The sequence below is a fragment of the Dendropsophus ebraccatus genome, chromosome 9 (assembly GCF_027789765.1).
Source record: "Dendropsophus ebraccatus isolate aDenEbr1 chromosome 9, aDenEbr1.pat, whole genome shotgun sequence".
NCBI classification, from domain to species: Eukaryota; Metazoa; Chordata; class Amphibia; order Anura; family Hylidae; genus Dendropsophus; species Dendropsophus ebraccatus.
Window position 1 is genome coordinate 35274638 of NC_091462.1, and position 19954 is coordinate 35294591.

The 19954-nt window shown below is 42.4% G+C and overlaps 1 protein-coding gene across 1 annotated transcript in view; it reads right to left on the reverse strand.

Moving 5' to 3' along the window:
• Positions 1–2213, reverse strand: part of WIPF1 (WAS/WASL interacting protein family member 1) — a 76544-nt gene extending 74331 nt beyond the window's left edge. Inside the window, exon 1 of the mRNA XM_069982969.1 lies at positions 2174–2213. The gene's annotated coding sequence lies outside the window, so the exon portion shown is untranslated. The remainder of the gene's footprint in view (positions 1–2173) is intronic.
• Positions 2214–19954: the final 17741 nt, after the last annotated feature.

The window sequence follows — 19954 nt, forward strand, 5'->3', positions numbered from 1 at the left end:
ACATGGGGGATGATGAGGGGTGACTGCACACATGGGGGATGCTGGGGGGGAGTAACTGCACACATGGGGGATGATGAGGGGTGACTGCACACATGGGGGATGATGAGGGGTGACCGCACACATGAAGGATGCTGGGGGGGTCTTAATTTGCTGAGGTGGGGGAAGGGGTTTAAAGGGGTTATTCGGCACTTAATCACTGACTAATGCCCCTATTCCACGGGTCTTTAAGAGGAGCAAACGCGCGCTCTCAGCGCTCGTTTGCTCCTCGTTCCCCGCTCGCTGGCGCCGCTATTCAACGCGGCGGCAGCGAGCGGGTGAGTGCGGGAGGGGCTGCGGGTGGGGGGTGGGGCTGCCCGGGTGATCGCTGATCGCCCGGGCAGCCCATAGGATACAGCAGTGTCTGCTGCCGATGCTCCTATTCAACGGAGCTACGGCAGCAGATTGTTGCTGTATCAGTCGCTTGTTTTTCAACATGTTGAAAAACAAGCGACTGCAACGATTAGCCGACATGAACGATGTCGGCTGATCGTTGCACTCTATTCCACGGGACGAATATCGTTGGTAGCGGCTGATATCGGCTGAATGCGAACGATATTGCTCCTCTAAACGACCCGTGGAATAGGGGCTTAAGATGGGACAGCCATGCGACCAGTGATTAGCTGAGCAGGCTATCACCGTTGATACGAGTTCACCACAGAAGGGGCGGTGGTAAGCGCAGAAAAGTGGTAGAGACACTGCAGGAGGACTCCAGGTGTAATGAGGCGAGAATAGGCTCTATATAATAGATAGATATCATTTTTATTTTTATTTTTTCAAATCAGAACCTATAATTGGGGGGGGGGGGGGGGCGCTTTTTTCAAATCCGCCCAGTAGCCAAAATTACCTAGAAACTGCCCTGCCGGCGGGTTATCCTCTCCATGTGCCCAGACACTACATATCAACAACAGCACCATCACTTGGGCAGCTTACTGTCACTGTGCCAGTCAAGCAGATAGTGGAGCCACCCAAGCCACGATGAATGGAAAAAAAGGCTGTGTTGTGACCACAGGGAACCACCATTCCCTTCATCTCAGTCATATGCTCTGATCAAAGCACACTTTACACCTGGGCTGCCACATAGCTGTCTGACTGAAGCTATATATATAGTTGGGGTACCAAGGAGAAATTTTCAGCTCGCCACACCGGCAGGCAATCCACCTTTCCAGTGCACAGCAATGCAAGCTTCAACAGATATAGGATGGTAGGATATAGTTGGGCACTGATAGAAACTGATAGCTGGGTAACTGTGTAGAATTTGAAGCAAGTACAGTAGAAAGTTGAGGGTACTCACCGGGTCACTGCGATACTTTATTTCAATGCGGATAAAATCATACATAGTTACATGTCATGAAACAGCAGACGCCAGAATCCTGCATGCAAACCAAACACATGATGGCCATTTCGCGCATGCACGCTTCATCAGATAATTTAAAAGATACTAAGAAATAGATAGACGTCCATCTCGTAAAAAAACCCTTAGGTAGGCAACTGTGGACTGCACTACGAATGTGCATTAGTAGTGCTTAGTGTTTCATAGAGCACTACAGTGAAGATAGCAATCTGTGATGCAAATAGGGCCTTAAAGGGGTATTCCAGGAAAAATTAGGGGTAAAGTAGGCGGGGGTCTGACCCCCGCCGATCTCCGTATTGGGCCTTGTGGATAGGGGAAAAGTCAATTTTTCCTGGAATTCCTCATTAAAGTGGAAATCTGTTAGAGGAAAAGTGTTATAGATGCATGCAAGATGATGGACAGTAGGTAAAGTCTGTGGCATATGGAATTATATAGTAACAGTTACATTTTAGTTATCCATGAATGGGGACAGGTTCCTTCGGTGGAAAATCTTTCTCTGCCTTCCTTATTAAACAAACAAATGCAAAATCATCAAAAAACATAAAGACAAAGCCACAAACAAAAATGTGTTGTATACTGAAGACATACAGTAAGAGGCAAAAAGTGGCCAAGCACATTGTGTATGCATCCAGCCCTACAGTGTTTCCTTTTACACAATGTGATTATTGTGTAATGCATTCTAGCACCTAAGTGTGTGTCATTATTTGTAGGTGTTTCATCACCGCTTTGTTTCCTGCCCAAAGCTAAGTTTCCACACCAAGGAACCCAAGAAAGAGCAGTTACCAAAGAAACAGCGGGCAAAGTAACCCTTCGTTGGGGGAGATAATAATTACGTTCCACTCCAATGCCAGCAGTCTATGATCTAAGAAAAAAAGCTCAATGGGGAAGATTTATCAAACATGGTGTAAAGTGAAACTGGCTCAGTTGCCCCTAGCAACCAATCAGATTCCACCTATCATTCCTCACAGACTCTTTGGAAAATGAAAGGTGGAATCTGACTGGTTGCTAGGGGCAACTGAGCCAGTTTCACTTTACACCATGTTTGATAAATTTGACAGTAATTTTTTTGTGAATAAATTCTGGATCTACGCTCTGTTATCAGGGCATGGTGTAGCACTGTTATTTAGTAAATATATATGTGATATGGGCCTATTATTTATGTAATGTATGTTATTAGGGTACAACATGACATTATTAGTCATTTATGTATTGTAAATAGTTATTAGGATACATTATGACATGCATATGTGATGTATGTAGTCATAAGGGGATGGGATTTTTGTATGGGATTATTACTTAATGTACATTGTTATTAGGGGATGTTATTAGTATGACATTAGTATTTATGTAGTGTATATTGCTATTAGGGTACAGTATGGCATTAATATTTATGTAATGTACATTGTTATTAGGGGATGTTATTAGTATGACATTAGTATTTATGTAGTGTATATTGCTATTAGGGTACAGTATGGCATTAATATTTATGTAATGTACATTGTTATTAGGGGATGTTATTAGTATGACATTAGTATTTATGTACTGTATATTGCTATTAGGGTACAGTATGGCATTATTATTTATGTAATGTACATTGTTATTAGGGGATGTTATTAGTATGACATTAGTATTTATGTAGTGTATATTGCTATTAGGGTACAGTATGGCATTATTATTTATGTAATGTACATTGTTATTAGGGGATGTTATTAGTATGACATTAGTATTTATGTACTGTATATTGCTATTAGGGTACAGTATGGCATTATTATTTATGTAATGTATATTGTTGTTAGGGTGCAGTATGGCATTTTTATTTAGGTAATATATACAGGTATTAGGATACACTATGACATTACTATTTATGTGATGTTTGTACAGTAGTCATAAGGGTACAGTATGGCATTACGTAATGTATATTGCTATTAGGGTACAGTATGGCATGAATATTTATGTAATGTATATCGCTATTAGGGTACAGTATGGTATTAGTTATGTAACGTATATTGTTCTTAGGGTGCAGTATGGCATTATTATTTATGTGATGTATGTAGTCTTTTAAGGGGATGTTATTGGTATGGCATTAGTATTTATGTAATTTATACAAAAATGGAGAGAAGGGAGCTGCTGCACCTCACACCTATGGCTGACACTAATGCCTTTCGGCTGCATTTAAAAACCAACGCCAGGGTGTTGGTATATAATTTGATCAAACCATATTGCCACATTATGTAATGTATATTGTTATTAGGGTGTATGTAGTGTATGTAGTCCTTAGTGTACAGTATGGCATTATTATTTATGAAACACATGTAGTGGGTACAGTATGGCATTATTATTTAGGCACCATTATTTAGATTTTGTAGTCCTATTACTTTATGTACTGTATGGTGGTATTACCTGGACATTGCATAGTACTTTTATGACAATTCTGAAAAGTGGTTGTGCTGCAGTTTATGGGGTTTTTACAGCATAGTGACGCTGTACATTTTTCAAATTTCACCTATAACTTGATTTTCTTAGGGCCCTATTCCACTGGACGATTATCGTTCAGATTATCGTTAAATTGTTTGAATCTAAACGATAATCGTTCGGTTGAAATGCAGTTAACGATTAACGACCGAACGAGAAATCGTTGATCGCTTTATAAGGGCCCTATTCCACCGGACTATTATCGTTTGCATAATCGTTAATGATTAACGATCTCAAACGACCGCTATTGCGAAAGACCTGAAAACGTTCAGTCATTTCCATGGAACGATAATCGATACTTATGATCGTAATTGCGACTGTTTTTCTTCGCTATTTATTCGCTATTTGGTTCGTATCTATTGCAAGGGCCGAACGATGTCTTATTCAATGCGAACGATTTGCGAAAATTTTGCGAACGAGCAACGATAAAAATAGGTCCAGGTCTTATAAAGCGATCAACGATTTCTCGTTCGGTCGTTAATCGTTAACTGCATTTCAACCGAACGATTATCGTTTGGATTCGAACGATTTAACAATAATCTGAACGATAATCGTCCGGTGGAATAGGGCCCTAAGACCTGGGCCTATTTTTATTGTTGCTCGTTCGCAAAACGTTCGCAAATCGTTCGCATTGAATAAGACATCATTCGGTCGTTCGCAATAGATACAAACGCAATAGCGAAAAACTATCGCAATTATGATCATAAGTAACGATTATCGTTCCATGGAAATGAATGAACGTTTTCAGGTCTTTCGCAATAGCGGTCATTTGAGATCGTTAACCGTTAACGATTATGCAAACGATAATCGTCCGGTGGAATAGGGCCCTTATACTAGACCCCCTTCTCTTTCTTCTGCACCTTCCCCAAGGGGCCTCATAGATTTTGATTTAACTCCGATAAAACCACAGGACCAACAGGAATTATTGAACTGCAGGACCACCAGGGATTGCTAGTACTACTGGATCACCAGAGATTGCTAGTTTAACTGGACCACCTTAGATTGTTATACTAGAGTTCCATGGTATAACAATTACCGGCACAAGATAAATTACCGGCAAAAGAAGTAAATAGGTGATGAACTCTATGAACACCAAATAACTGGGTCACAAGGTACTCCACATTATACTACTGGGTCACAAATAAGATCGAACAATGTTGGTGATCTTTTTGAACTATAGGAACAAGCAAAAACATCGCTCCATGGTGTAGAAGTATCATATACAGTGATGCCTTGGATTACGAGCATAATTCGTTCTGAGACTGTGCTTGTTATCCAAATCTACTCTTAAACCAAAGCAAATTTTCCCATAAGAAATCATAGAAATGCAGACAATTGGTTCCACACCCCAAAAATAATAATATATTATTCTGAATAACGTGTAAAACTAATGAAACAAACATTCAGAGACAGCAGAATATGTGATATTAAAAGTTACTGTACAGTAATGGAGAGGATGAGAAACACAAGGGCTGACAGAGACTGCAGGGAGCATGAAGGACTGAGCAGTACAGATGTGGGTACATACATGCAGCACTCTGTCCGGGGAGAGAGGGGTTACAGCTATGAAGAGATTACCTCCACAGTCCTGTCCCCTGATGTAAGCCCCAGCCTGAAGTGGATCTGCTATAATTTGGAAGGTGAGGGAGACTTCCTGGGTCAGAGTACAGTGCTGTAGACCCCACTATGCAGACCATGCCCCGGGCTCCACTTGTACTCCCACCCAGCACAGGGAGCTCTTAAACCAAAGCAATGCTCTTAAACCAAGTCACAATTTTGAAAAACTGTGAGCTCTTAAACCAAAACGCTCTTAAACCAAGGTACCACTGTAGAGGAATACAAACAGAACTAAAGGTGGACTCCCTCACCTGGTGGAGTTGTGCAGATCTAAGGCACAACTCTCACTACAGCATGTGCGGGACCTCCTGTAAACCCACGATGGGGAGAAACAGCAAACACACCTCCAATCCACTTGTTTCAAACAGAGGTGAGTAGGCAGAGGTCAACCACTACAAGGGCAAGATAATATAGAATATAAACTTTAAAAGGCAAACAATAAAATACATAAAAAGATAAAAGCACTAAGTGTTTCTGGGCTGGACCAGCCTCTTCCTCAGGTGCAGGGCAGGCCCAGAAATGCATTGCGCTTTTACCCTTTTATGTATTTTATTGGTCGCTAAATAACTTTTATATTCTACTAGAAAATGTACCTGGCACTACCCGGGTATAAAGTGTCAGTGTGTTAATTAGATTTATTTTAAGGTGCCCAGGAGGCCAATCTATGTCCTTGTTTTTTTTGTTTAAGGGGAAATCGCCAGTAGCCCTATATGTCCCTATGTACCCGACAGTTCTGCACTGTTTATGTAAATTGTAGCTTATGCACATTAGAAATAAACTAAAAATGTCAAACATCTGTCCTGTATACCTGTAGTGTATAGTTGAAGGGGGGGGGGGGCTGTATACATGTAGTTTATAGTTGAGGGGGTCCTGTATACCTGTTGTGAGTAGTTGGGGTGGGGGCTGTAAACCTGTAGTGTATAGTTGAGGGAGGTCCTGTATACCAGTAGTGTATAATTGGGGTAGGGGCGGCTGTATATCTGTACTGTATAGTTTGGGAAGTACTGTATACCTGCAGTGTATAGCTGGTAGAGGTCCTGTATACCTGTACTGTATAGTTGGGGATCCTGTATACCTGTAATATATAGTTGGTGAAGGTGCTGTATACCTGTAATGTATAGTTGATGGAGATCTTCTATACCTGTAGTTTATAGTTTAAGGGTCCTGGATACCTGTAGTGTATAGTTGGTGGAGGTCTTGTATACCTGTAGTATATAGTTCGGGGGTCCTGTATACCTGTAGTGTATAGTTTGGGGGTCCTGTGTACCTGTAGTTTATAGTTGGTAGAGGTCTTGTATACCTGTAGTGTAAAGTTTGGAGGTCCTGTATACCTGTAGTATAAAGTTGGTGGAGGTCCTGTATACCTGTAGTGTATAGTTGGTGGAGGTCCTGTATACCTGTAGTGTATAGTTTTGGGGTCCTGTATACCTGTAGTATATAGTTGATGGAGGTTCTGTATACCTGTAGTGTATAGTTGATGGATGTCCTGTATACTTATAGTGTATAGTTTTGGGGTCCCTTATACCTATAGTGTAGAGTTTGGGGTCCTGTATACCTGTAGTATATAGTTGGTGGAGGTCCTGTATACCTGTAATGTATAGTTTTAGGGTCCTGTATACCTGTAGTGTATAGTTTGGGGTCCTGTATACCTGTAATATAGAGTTGGTGGAGGTGCTGTATAACTGTAGTATAGAGTTGGTGGAGATCTTGTATACCTGAAGTATATAGTTTGAGGGTCCTGTATACCTGTAGTATATAGTTGGTGGAGTTCCTGTATACCTGTAGTGTATAGTTTTGGGGTCTTGTAAACCTTTAGTGTATAGTTTGGGGTCCTGTATACCTGTAGTATAGAGTTGGTGGGGGTGCTGTATTTCTGTAGTGTATAGTTTTGGGTTCCTGTATACCTGTAGTGTTCTGTAGTATATAGTTCAGGGGTCCTGTATACCTGTACTGTATAGTTCGAGGGTCCTGTATACCTGTAGTATAGAGTTGGTGGAGGTGCTGTATACCTGTAGTATAGAGTTGGTGGAGGTCCTGTATACCTGTAGTGTATAGTTTTGGGGTCCTGTATACCTGTAGTATATAGTTGTTGGAGTTCCTGTATACCTGTAGTGTATAGTTTTGGGTCCTGTATACCTGTAGTATAGAGTTGGTGGGGGTGCTGTTTACCTGTAGTATATAGTTGGTGGAGGTCCTGTATACCTGTAGTGTATAGTTTGGGGTCCTGTATACCTGTAGTATATAGTCGGTGAAGGTCCTGTATACCTGTAGTATAAAGGTGGTGGAGGTCCTGTATACCTGTAGTGTATAGTTTGGGGTCCTGTATACCTGTTGTATATAGCTGGTGGAGGTCCCGTTCACCTGTAGTGTATAGTTTTGGGGTCCTGTACACCTGTAGTGTCCTGTATACCTGCAGGGTCGTATTTACCATTAGGCAATCGTGGTCTGCCTAGGGCAGCACCTTGCATGGGGGCAGCACCATGGAGCAGGGGGAATGAAACAACTTTTTAATTTTTATTTTTATTTTTCTAGTCTTCCACCTCCTGTTCAGACTTGCCTGAAAATCTAGTGTCTTTTTGAAGGGGGGTATGGTAGTATTGGTCAGGGCTTGTGTGGCAGTGTTATCCAGTCACGGTATGGTGGTATTAGTCAGGTCTGGTATGACAGTGTTATCCAGTCACAGTATGGTGGTATTGGTCAGGTCTGGTGTGGCGGTGTTTTCCAGTCACAGTATGGTGGTATTGGTCAGGTCTGGTGTGGCGGTATTATCCAGTCACAGTATGACGGTATTAGTCATGTCTGGTATGACAGCGTTATCCAGTTACAGTGTGTTGGTATTGGTCAGGTCTGGTATGGCGGCGTTATCCAGTCACAGTGTGGCGGTATTGGTCAGGTCTGGTATAGCGGTGTTATCCAGTCACAGTGTGGTGGTATTGGTCAGGTCTGGTATAGCGGTGTTATCCAGTCACAGTGTGGCGGTATGCGTCAGGTCTGGTTTAGCGGTGTTATCCAGTCACAGTATGGTGGTATTGGTCAGGTCTGGTATGACAGTGTTATCCAGTCACAGTGTGGCGGTATTGGTCAGGTCTGGTATGGCAGTGTTATCCAGTCACAGTGTGGCGGTATTGGTCAGATCTGGTATGGCAGTGTTATCCAGTCACAGTGTGGCGGTATTGGTCATGTCTGGTATGGCGGTATTGGTCAGGTCTGATATGGTGGTGTTATCTAGTCACAGTGTGGCGGTATTGGTCAGGTCTGGTATGGCAGTGTTATCCAGTCACAGTGTGGCGGTATTGGTCAAGTCTGGTATGGCGGTATTGGTCAGGTCTGGTATGGCGGTTTTATCCAGTCACAGTGTGGCGGTATTGGTCAGGTCTGGTATGGCAGTGTTATCCAGTCACAGTGTGGCAGTATTGGTCAGGTCTAGTATGGCAGTGTTATCCAGTCACAGTATGGCGGTACTGGTCAGGTCTGATATGGTGGTGTTAAATGTGACCTCTGGAGCTATTACCTACCAATCTATTATGATGCTAATTAGTGAGTAAGGATGGGGCGTCCTCAGGTTTAGTGCTTAGGGCAGCAGCAGCTGGTAATACTGCCCTGTATACATGTACTGTATAGATGGAGTAGGGGGTCCTGTATACATGTAATATATAGATGGAGTAGGGGGCCCTGTATACATGTACTGTATAGATGGAGTAGGGGGCCCTGTATACATGTACTGTATAGATGGAATAGGGGACCCTGTATACATGTACTGTATAGATGGAGTAGGGGGTCCTGTATACATGTACTGTATAGATGGAGTAGGGGGTCCTGTATACATGTACTGTATAGATGGAGTAGGGGGTCCTGTATACATGTACTGTATAGATGGAGTAGGGGGTCCTGTATACATGTACTGTATAAATGGAGTAGGGGGTCCTGTATACATGTACTGTATAGATGGAGTAGGGGGTCTACCAGTTATTTCTGTGGATGTTGTGAGGCAGCTTCCCTAGCAACCATTGCTCCCTGTGAAAATGAAAGTAGTAATCCTATTGGTTGCTAAGGCTCCCAACTGCTGTTTCTCCTAGGCAGAGCTGCAGCTAATTATATCACCTGTGTTTGCAGTGTGGGGATTTTCCCATTCATTTCTGTGGGGCGCCACCCTTCCCCCACCCCCTCCCGTACATCTGGCGGGGACGGGACCTTCGCTCTAACCTTCCCGGGCACCCAATGTATCTGTGGGCCAAATTTGGGGTCAAACGGTTCAGGCGTTTGGAAGTCTATATGGGACAGACGGACAGACAGACAGACTTTCATTTTTATGATCTAGATATTATCTGGACCTTGTGGTGGACGACCTGCGCCTACTCACCGGTGTTTAGATCTAGTGGATTGGAGGCGTGGTTGCTGTGATCACAAAGGGGCAGTGATGACAAAGGTTATTGGTGTCATTTTCATGTTGTTCTGGGCAGCTGTTTCTTTTTTTTAACAGCCTAAAATGACTCTGGAATATATATTTGTGCTTGTCCTTTGGATTTTGAGGTAGTTTACTTATCTTTCTTTTTGCATGCACAAACATTTCTTTCAGCAGTTTCTATAACCAAGCATCATAAAGATAACAGGAAACCAGAGAACAGAAAAAGGAAATGGGTTTACAGCTACTGTGAAGAGTAAAATTAGAAAACTGTTGTGCACACAAGAGAGTTCTCTGCCAACACAACTAATCACACCGGTGTAACATCCATTGTGGTTTAGGTTTTAAAAGCGTCTTTGACTAACAAGTTGTTCCATACATTAAGTATAACATGCCCCTGGCTGTAAATTGTGGATCTGTCATCCAGAGACAGATATACAGAGACACCTTAAATGTAGCGTCTACAGGAAGAGACACATGTACGCCCACAGATGACAATACTGTGGGCAATCCTGTGTATTTATCCTGCTCACACACATTTGATATACTCTAGAGGGCGATTGCTGCTCCTATCAATTTTTGACTTGTGACTTTCCTTATTATCCCCTGATGATACAGATATATGTTACAGAAACACGTAGGGGGAGGTATCTTAGTGTCTATGACGTGACTTGTGACTATGTATATACTCTTGGACTAGGAACATTTAGAAACACACAGACCAAGACTGTATAGGATTTAGTTTCAGCACCTAGCTCAATACAGAGGGGCTGCTGCATTGTGATATAGGGCCTTATATTGTACATTGGAGGTACCATAGTGGTGCATGGCTATGTGCAATTGTGAATATTACAGATGAGTGAACCAAACCTGCCAATCTCAGATTCGTTTAGCAATAATTTGGTTTCTTACCGAAACAAACTTTTTGAAAAGTTCCGAGGGGTTCAACAAGATGGCCCCACTCATGTAAAAAAATAAAATAAAAATAAAAAAACATATTCTAACCTGTCCTTGTTTCCCCAATGTCTCTTGGTGCCTCTCTTGTCCCATCCCGGCATCTTCTGTGGTAAAGGCCCACTCAACCAATTATAAGCTTGACCAGGATGGGGCAGCACTGCAGCTGTGAGTGGGCAGTCACTCTTGCCTCTTGTCCAGGAGGATCCGCATTGGGGGGGGTTTGGGCTGGAAAGGACACTGGGAGGGACTGCGTTAGGGGGCGGGCCTGGGCTATGAATGGTACCAGGGCGGTTCACATTAGGGGGCTAGGCTTAAAAGGGCACTGTGAGGGTTCGCATTAAAGCAAAGGACAGGTAAATTAACGGTTGGGGTGAGTAATTGGGTTAGGGTGGAGGGGCTCCCTCATGGTGCCTTCACCTTGATGTGGTTAGGGAGCTGGCGTGCCTTGGTGATCTAATAAGCTAAGTTGGTGGAAGTAATACTCCTGGTGGGGTCACCTGTGCCACACAGGTCAATGAGGAGAGGCCAGACTAAGCAAGGCACCCAGAAGAATGGGCTGGTATGCTAGAAATTTAAAGTGACACTGACAGTACATAAAACTTTTGAAACTTAAATGCTAACTCTCTTTAACTTATTCCCCGACACCCCATGAAAAAGATGGAGAAAGTAGCCTAGTGTCCCAGGAGAATGATTAGGATGATGGGCGTCATAGTGCAGGTATAGTGAAGTGCAGTGGTTAGGTAGACCATTCTTGGGATGTTGAGACCCTAATATTCTTGTACTTGGTTTTAGGTAGAGTTCAGAGGCACTGAAGTGGCAAAAACTTGCCCCTTTCAAAGGTAATCCTTCAGGTCAGAGTAAAACTATACACAGGGTAATGTAGTTCTGCCGTGCACCTCTCCGCTTAAAGAATTGACATATCAGTTAGAGAGCATAAACACTTAGATTGCCATCTGCCTTTACATGATAGTGATAGAAAAGAGCCATTTACCTGTTTTACAGTACATATTATATACAGTCCATCTTAGGTGATCCTTTATCCCTTCCCGGAGGCATATCTGGCTAGTCTTTTGAGACTCCTAAATGAGGCTTCATGGGCTCTTTTTTGCATATTCATATATCCCAGGGAGCAATGCACATAGGATTTCACTGTATTGAGCGCTTTAGCCGGCAGCTGACAGTGTTATCATGGGCTGGTCTCCCTGAGATCAGTGATCTGTTTCCTGTATGGCTCCACTAGCCATTGCACCCTCCTAGCCAGAATCCTGCTCCACACTGATGAGGAGCAACAACCCGAAACAGTTGGATGGATACATGGCCTTGGTTTTTTCCCTTGTCATTACATTGACTTATAGGGCCACTTAATATGGTGGTTTCCTTACAGGAGCCACCCCTTGGCTGGGTCCTTCCCGGAGGGATATCTGACTAGTCCTGTGTTTCGAGACTCTTCAGTGAGGCTCCACGGGCTCTTATTCATGTTTCCCAGGGGGCAATGCACCTAGGATTTCACTGTATTGAGCGCTTTCACTAGGAGCCGGCAGTGTTATCGTTTGGCTGGTCTTCCTGAGATCAGTGATCTGTTTCTCTTAAGGCATTGGTATAAGGCTGTGTTCACACCTTGTGGGTGTATTGTGGGAACATATGAACATTTCATATTTACTGCTATTTTGGAACTCATAACAAAAAAATTTCAAAAATTATAGCAGCATAACCACAAAGTGTGAACACAGCCTAATCCTGATAGGGGACATTTCAGCCTAGATTATATAGAAATTACCACTGTTTTACAAGGCAGAGCATGTGAGGTTTGCACCAGGTTGCAACCTTTTACACCCTTTCTTGGCAGATAAAAGCAACTGACTACATATGTGACCTAAACCTAGCACAATAATACAGTACTATTACCTACAGGCCCAACACTTTGGATTATCCCCGTCAGTAACCCAGCACTAAAGGGTTACTGCAATCGCAAAAAAAAAAAAATAGTTTTAAATCAACTGGTGTCAGTAAGTTATACAGATTTGTAAAATTAAAAATTGCAATCCTTCTAGTACTTATCAGCTGCTGTATGTCCTGCAGGAGTTGGTGTTTTCTTTCCAGTCTGACACCATGCTCTCTGCTGCCACCTCTGTCTATGAAAGTAACTGTCCAAAGCAGGAGAGATTTTCTATGGGGACTTGCTAATGTTTAGGACAGTTCCTGTTCCTGTTCTCTGCTGGAGTAGGTCATTAAACAAGGCTTTGATAACTGATTTTCTTATACTAAGCAAACAGACAGAGGACGTAAAGCTTCTGGACCCCACTGCAATATACCAGCCCCCACCCAACTATCCCATGCCTTTAGTAACAGTAGTTTCGGCATATGAGCCAAGTGACCTTTTGGGCGTCCTCAGGCACCTTCTACATCCCTATAGTTATCTCCTTGTTGATGGATTATAGTTACACTAAATTTATATCTTCAAGCTAAGTCAGATTTTTCAGAACTCTTAGATTTATTATCCTTTTAGTCTATTTTTGCACAGCTTCCAGATGTGCCCCTTAAATACGGAGATGAATCCATAATGAATACATATGTTTGGAGACCTTACCATAAACTTAGGTATTTCTTATCCCAAAGATCCCAGGGTGTTCATTGTAACAATGGCTGAGACTTCTATTGCGTAACCTGTAACATTTCAATCCCAAAGGGCAGGACTTTATAACCCCACCCATTCCACCTACAAACTATTTTAAATAAATATATATATTTTTTTTTTACCTGTCAAATAGAAATTAGTATGTGTGGATATGTAAGCACATAGCACACTGACATTTACAACAATGATTTATAGGAGACATGTTGTAACCCCTCTATCATCCATAGTAAAGCAGTGCCAGAATCAGAAGATCTTGGCTGCATGTACTTCAAGGTTCTGTTCACTTTAGTGTTATAGTTACTGCATGACAGCTATCCTGCAACTGCTTGCAAATGGACTGCAATGAATGAATAATGGGGCTGTTAGGTTATGTTGCAGATACAGCCAAACGTCTCCAAGACTACTTCTTTGACAAGATGAGCGAATATCCGATGTTCAATTTGGATCCTGAACACGAACATAAAAAAAATTATTGTTATCTGTTCGTGTTCGCCAAACTTTTACAAACAAATAACGAACATTAGAATCGTACATTTCGGTCTACGCACAGCGTAAATCACACAGTTGCATTAATTTGTGTACAGATCGTGTACAGATTGTGTACGTTTTGGTCTAGAGTTACGCACACATGTACAGATAATCAGGCGCAGAGCGTAAATTACACAGTGGCGTACGTTTGCAGGGTTAGTAGTTCCCAGACGTCTTTTGTTATGCTCAGCCAATGGCGGCTGAGTAGCTGATGACGCACTAGAGGGGGGCCAGCATGAGGGAGGGCTGGAGCAGTCAGGCCGGCCTCCTGAAGAGTGATGTGATCGTCCAAACATGGCGGCCGGGGTCGACAGTGATTCCGTGAGTATACAGCATCCCACTTCTGGGTCAATGGTCGGGGGAGTGAAAACATGGATAAGGGGGCCATTCACATAAATAACACACATTACAATGTTGTATAACTTTGTAATGTGTGTTATTTAGTGAAAAAGGTTTTATACCGCACTACTCCTTTAACAAGGATACAGACAGGCTTTGTTGAAACTGGAATGGGTTTCCCAGTTAATCCAAATCTATGGCCTTATGCACACGTTCAGTATTTTTTTCTGGTCCTGAAACAACCCGTGAGAAATTGCGGATTGGACATCCGTATTCCATCCATATTCCATCCGTATTTCCGTAATTCCATTTTTTTTTACTACTCATTGCTTTTCAATGCACTTCATCCGGATTTTTTTGCGGAAATACGGATGCCAACATGTTACAATCCGTAAACAATCCGTAACCAATTGATTTCAATGAGAGGATCCGCACTAGGACATGTCCTTTTTTTTTTACGGATTGATTTTCATCCATTTCTGCTACTGATCGTGTGAATAGCCCAATAGACTTCAATGTGCACTAACTCGGATACGGAAATACGGATCCGTAAATTACGGAACGTGTGAATAAGGCCTATCTCTTTTTTTAGCCTTCAGTAGTCAGGTTCTCTTAGATGCGGGTAAATAGTTACCTGGCTCACAATTTAAAAAAAAAAGCAGCCTCAATGTAGTGCATTGTGGAGTGCACAAACGTATGTACTGCAATTCCCATTTGCAAGATGCAGTGCTTTCAAATATACACAGGGCTATGAGGTCTTTGTACATCTCTCACAAGCTACTGTAGGCTGGCCCTATAAACAGACAAACCTCCACTCACTGCCCACTCTCCTGCTGCCGATAGGATTAAGCTCCACCTTCCTTCCAGATGGTTCCTACAGTTTAAGGCCATGTTCACACTACGTGTTAGACCGGCCATTCCGTGACCCGGCCGGTGCTCTCTGCAAAAATCTGAGTTCTGATGCGGGCGTGTGGTGATGCTTTCCATAGCGCACAATGAAGCAAGCAGCCGGAGCCACTCGCTTCATGGTGTGCACTGACAGGGTTTCCTACGGCCGCTATTCACTGAATTGTGGCCGCAGAAAACTGACATGTCAGTTCTTTGCGGCGCCGCACGGGATCCCGGCTGGAGCGTATACTATGTGTATACGCTCTGGCCGGGATACCATAGAACAACAGGCAGTGTTCCACAACGTGCAAAGTACGGCCGTTGTTGCCGATGGCCTTGTTGCCTTAGTGTGTGGGCAACCCTTTCATAGCATATGTCTCGGTACAAATATGTAGCCAAATTGTAAAACATTTTACAGTATAAGGCTATGTTCACACAACGTGAGAGACCGGCCGTTCCGTGACCCCGAACAGCAGTACCAGCCGGATGATCTTTTGGCCGCAGGGTTCTGATGCGGGCGCATCAGCGCATGCCCGCCCGCATCAAGAACCTCCCATAGCACACAGTGAAGTTTGGCAGGAGAGGCTCGCTTCACTGTGTGAACTGACAGGGTTTGCTACGAATTGCGGCTGCAGAAAACTGACATGTACGATGTGTATACGCTCCGGCCGGGATCCCATTGAAGCAGAGGCAGTGTTCCACTCCGCAGAAAGTACGGCTGTACTTTGATGGCAACAACGGCCGTACTTATACGTAGTGTGAACATAGCCTAAAACAGAAAGGTGGCCTAAAAGAGCATAAAAACCCAACCAATCCTTTTATAGTGGCCAAGTGGTACACTACAAGTACCGATACCCTTTACTACCTGTGGGATAGTTGTACTAGGTCAGGACCCATGCCACCCATTATAGGATCATAAACTGCACGGTTAATATCATAGTTTGTTGTGATAAGGGAGCCTGTCTCTGTTTCTTTTAAAGGCAGCATGAAACTCCTGACAGATACATTTATATACCTCACTGTTCAAAAGTCTTTCCTTGCCCGGATTGTCACGGCTCCAAATAAAAAAAAAAATCTATTTTGAAAGGCACGCTCCCTCTAGTGGACAAAACAAGCTTGAAAAGTACTTTTTTCAGCTCGGGGTACTGACTTTTATTGAAGTTTGGTGGCTCCTTATTTTAGAGAAGACTCCGGCTCGGCTAGTGTGAGTTACTTTGTTTTTTCCTTCTAGACAAGATCTAATTTGCATATTGTTTTCCCATGGAGCCTAAGTCTCTGAATCTCTTCAATGTGAATCATTACTTCCCCTGAGTAAGTAAATTTAAAGGCGTTTTCTTTTCTTATCCCTGGGCCGTAATAGTCTTATAAAAGAATTATTTATGCAGCTTTTATGTTTTATTCTTTATCATTTAGTCTACAATTTTTATCAATTGTTTTCTTATTTTATTTATGTCATTTTAAACCTCTGAACTCTGGAGCAGCGTATTTATTAGAAAGCCAGTTGTGCTGGGACAGCCCAGGAAATTCTCCAGAGATGAGACTGAACACTGGAACACAGAGATTTTCTGCAGATCAAAGCGCTTCCAGATGTTAGTTATATACTAGAAGTCTATGGCTGCAATGGCTACAGGTTGGGGGGCTGATATTAATATGACCCTATTTTGTGAGTACGGAACAGACATCGACAATAATTTTTAATAATTGAGATATAAACTGGCTGATGTGAGACACTTTGTACACCAGCTGTGACAGTGTCATGTAACTAGATAAAGGGTGTGATCACGAGAAGTTAAAAAACTTTAAACATATTGAAAACACGCCATGTTGTAGTGTAATATATTGCCATGAATACCTGCAAGTAATGAGATGGTGTGAGAAGCAAAAAAACTAAACAGGCGGAGAAAGAGCTCTAATACTCTCCCTGTGGGTCAAGCTTAATTATTTTATTGGTAAAATTGTCTTGAATTTATGAACACAGTGCAAACAGTACGGGCGGATGGGACTTACTAGGCATGTTATATGCTCTTTCTTACATCAATTTTTTTTTACTAATGTGCTTTTTGCTGAATGAGTTTTCCAGCCTTTAAAAGGAATCTGTCAGTAGGTGTATGCTGCCTTAAATGAGGGCAGCATAAACTAGAGACAGAAATGCTGAACAGATCAATGTATTACCTACACCATTCTGTCCAGCTGTTCTCCTAATATGCAGGAGAATGGGATCTTTGTCACACTCCTCCCCCCGCCCTCCAGCTGCTGATTGACAGTTCACTGCCTATACACAGTATGGATAGATAGCTACGACATGGAGAGAAAGAAGCTGCTGAACCTCACACCTATGGCTGACCTATGGCTAAAAACCAACGCCAGGATGTTGGTATATAATGTGATCAAACCATATTGCCCCATGTACCACGTGCAGGTTACCTGGTTCACATGAGTCCCTACACTAACTCCACACTGTGTCAGTCAGCGACAGCCAACCCCTCAAAGCGTGCACAAGCAGGGAAGGGGGTGTCAATTTTATACAGCTGGAAGCTGTGAAAGAGTTACAGAGCAAAGAGCCATTGTCTCTCTTGCCATGACACAATCATATAGGTCAGGGGCAGACAGTAAAGCAGGAGGTAAAAGGTGGTACAGTGGTTCTTGAAAGTTTATGAACCCTTCATAATTTTCTTTAGTTCGACTAAAATTATTAGTTTAGCTTAGCTAAATTATAAGCCTTCTGCACAATCACTTATAGAACTGTGCACCTGTTTAACGGTAAAATTCTCTCCCTTCTCCTGTCTGACACTGAGCGGGGCTGGAGAACCAGAGAACAACAGAGAACATATGACTGTGGCAAGACATTGATGGGCCACAGGGTGCCAGCACACTATTTCCATAGAGCATTATAGAAACAGAAACTCCCGTGAAAGACACTGGCACTGCTCTGTGGCTGTGTATCTTACATATTAGTATTCAACTTAATGTGGTAGCACTAAAAGTCACAGGTAGTGCTCAGTTTGATCCACAAAAGCAAAAATAAAAAGTTCACAGTAAGGAAACTTCTCAGCGGCACTGCCCCATAGAAATAACTTATCGATGGATAAGATGCTGAAAGAACAAGTAGTGAGGAGGGAATGAAATTCTTTTCTAATGTCCAAAAGTCAGAAAACCAGCTGCTATTTATGAGAGCCGGTATTTTGCTATTGGAAATATGTTTCCTCAGTGGTTTCCTTGCTCACATGAGGAAAATTCTGATAATAAATGAAGATTAGCCATATAACTGATGCCCATATGGTACTTATTGTGCTGTTTCCTATCCATGGATTAATATTGGCACACCCCATGCTGCTCTAAAGCAAGTTTAATACTCCAATTAATTCCCTGGCTGAAAGTGATGGTTATTTCCAATACTGAGTTACATGCTGACGCTGCAACCAAAAGTGGGTGAATTCAATAAAGGAAAGAGGGATACTGTTGTTGGCCATGGAGGTGCTTCCTATACTATCCTTCCTGAAGTGCATTGTCCTAGAAGCTAGCAGCAGGACATGGCTTGGATCTGCAAGTATAGCAGAGTATAGCACAAAATAAAAATTCCCCCTCAAAGTATATTACTATCTAGGTGACACGTAAGAAGCAAAAGCTACCGGCACTACTCCTGGAGGGGTCACCAATAGCGGAGATATTGTATATGGCCGATCGGGTGCGGGCACAGTGTAAGATCACTGGTTGGTGCTCACTTTTCTAGAATATTTGAATAAACATGACAGTCCAGGAACAGTAGAAAAAGAAAAGGGCACTCACCCCTGGATGTGATCTTCTTAGTTTGTGCAGCATTTAAAATACGCAGGACATACTGGGCTTTTCAGCTGAACACCAAGCACCTAATATGAAGTAAGGTAACATATGGTTCAGGTCTGAAGAAGCGCGCATGCGCGTGAACCAGCTGTTACTTTACTTCATATTTGGTGCTTGGCGTTCAGCTGAAAAGCTTAGTATGTCCTGCATATTTTAAACACTGCACGAATAAAGAAGATCACATTCAGGGATGAGTGCCCTTTTCTTTTTCTACCTTTACTATCTATGTGGGTATATGTGTTTATAGTAGTGTGCGTATGCTTTTGTGTAAGTATGTCTACCTGTATATCCTATAGTCATGGCTCTGTTAGCATACTCAAGCATCAGGCTGGGTTTTGTTACCATATCTATGCAGAACACTTGATATACAATATACATGCACTCTACTTTGATCTTTTATCATTTACATGTTTCCGCATTTCTGTACTCTGCTTCGTTCTTTAACAGTATCTATAACTTACAGGGGGAAAAATGTTATTTTTTTTAACAATTGGTGCCAGAAAGTTACACGGATTTGTAAGTTTCTTCCATTTAAAAATCTTCCAGGAAACATTTTCTATAGGGATTTGCTACTGCTGTGGACAGTTCCTGGCACAGACAGAGGTGGCAGCAGAGAGCACTGTGTCAGACTGGAAAGAATACATCACTTTCTGCAGGACATACAGCAGCGGATAAGTACTGGAAAACAAGATAATTTAATACAAGCAAATTACAAATCTATATAACTTTCTGACACCAGTTGACTTGTAAGAAAAAAAAATTGCTGGAGTACTCCTTCAAAATTATACAATTTTCTATTTTCTGTTGCCTCCCTTATCTTCAGCAGACATAAAAGTGGACATAGACACAATTGATAGAATTAAATAATTTTTATTGCAATTCATGA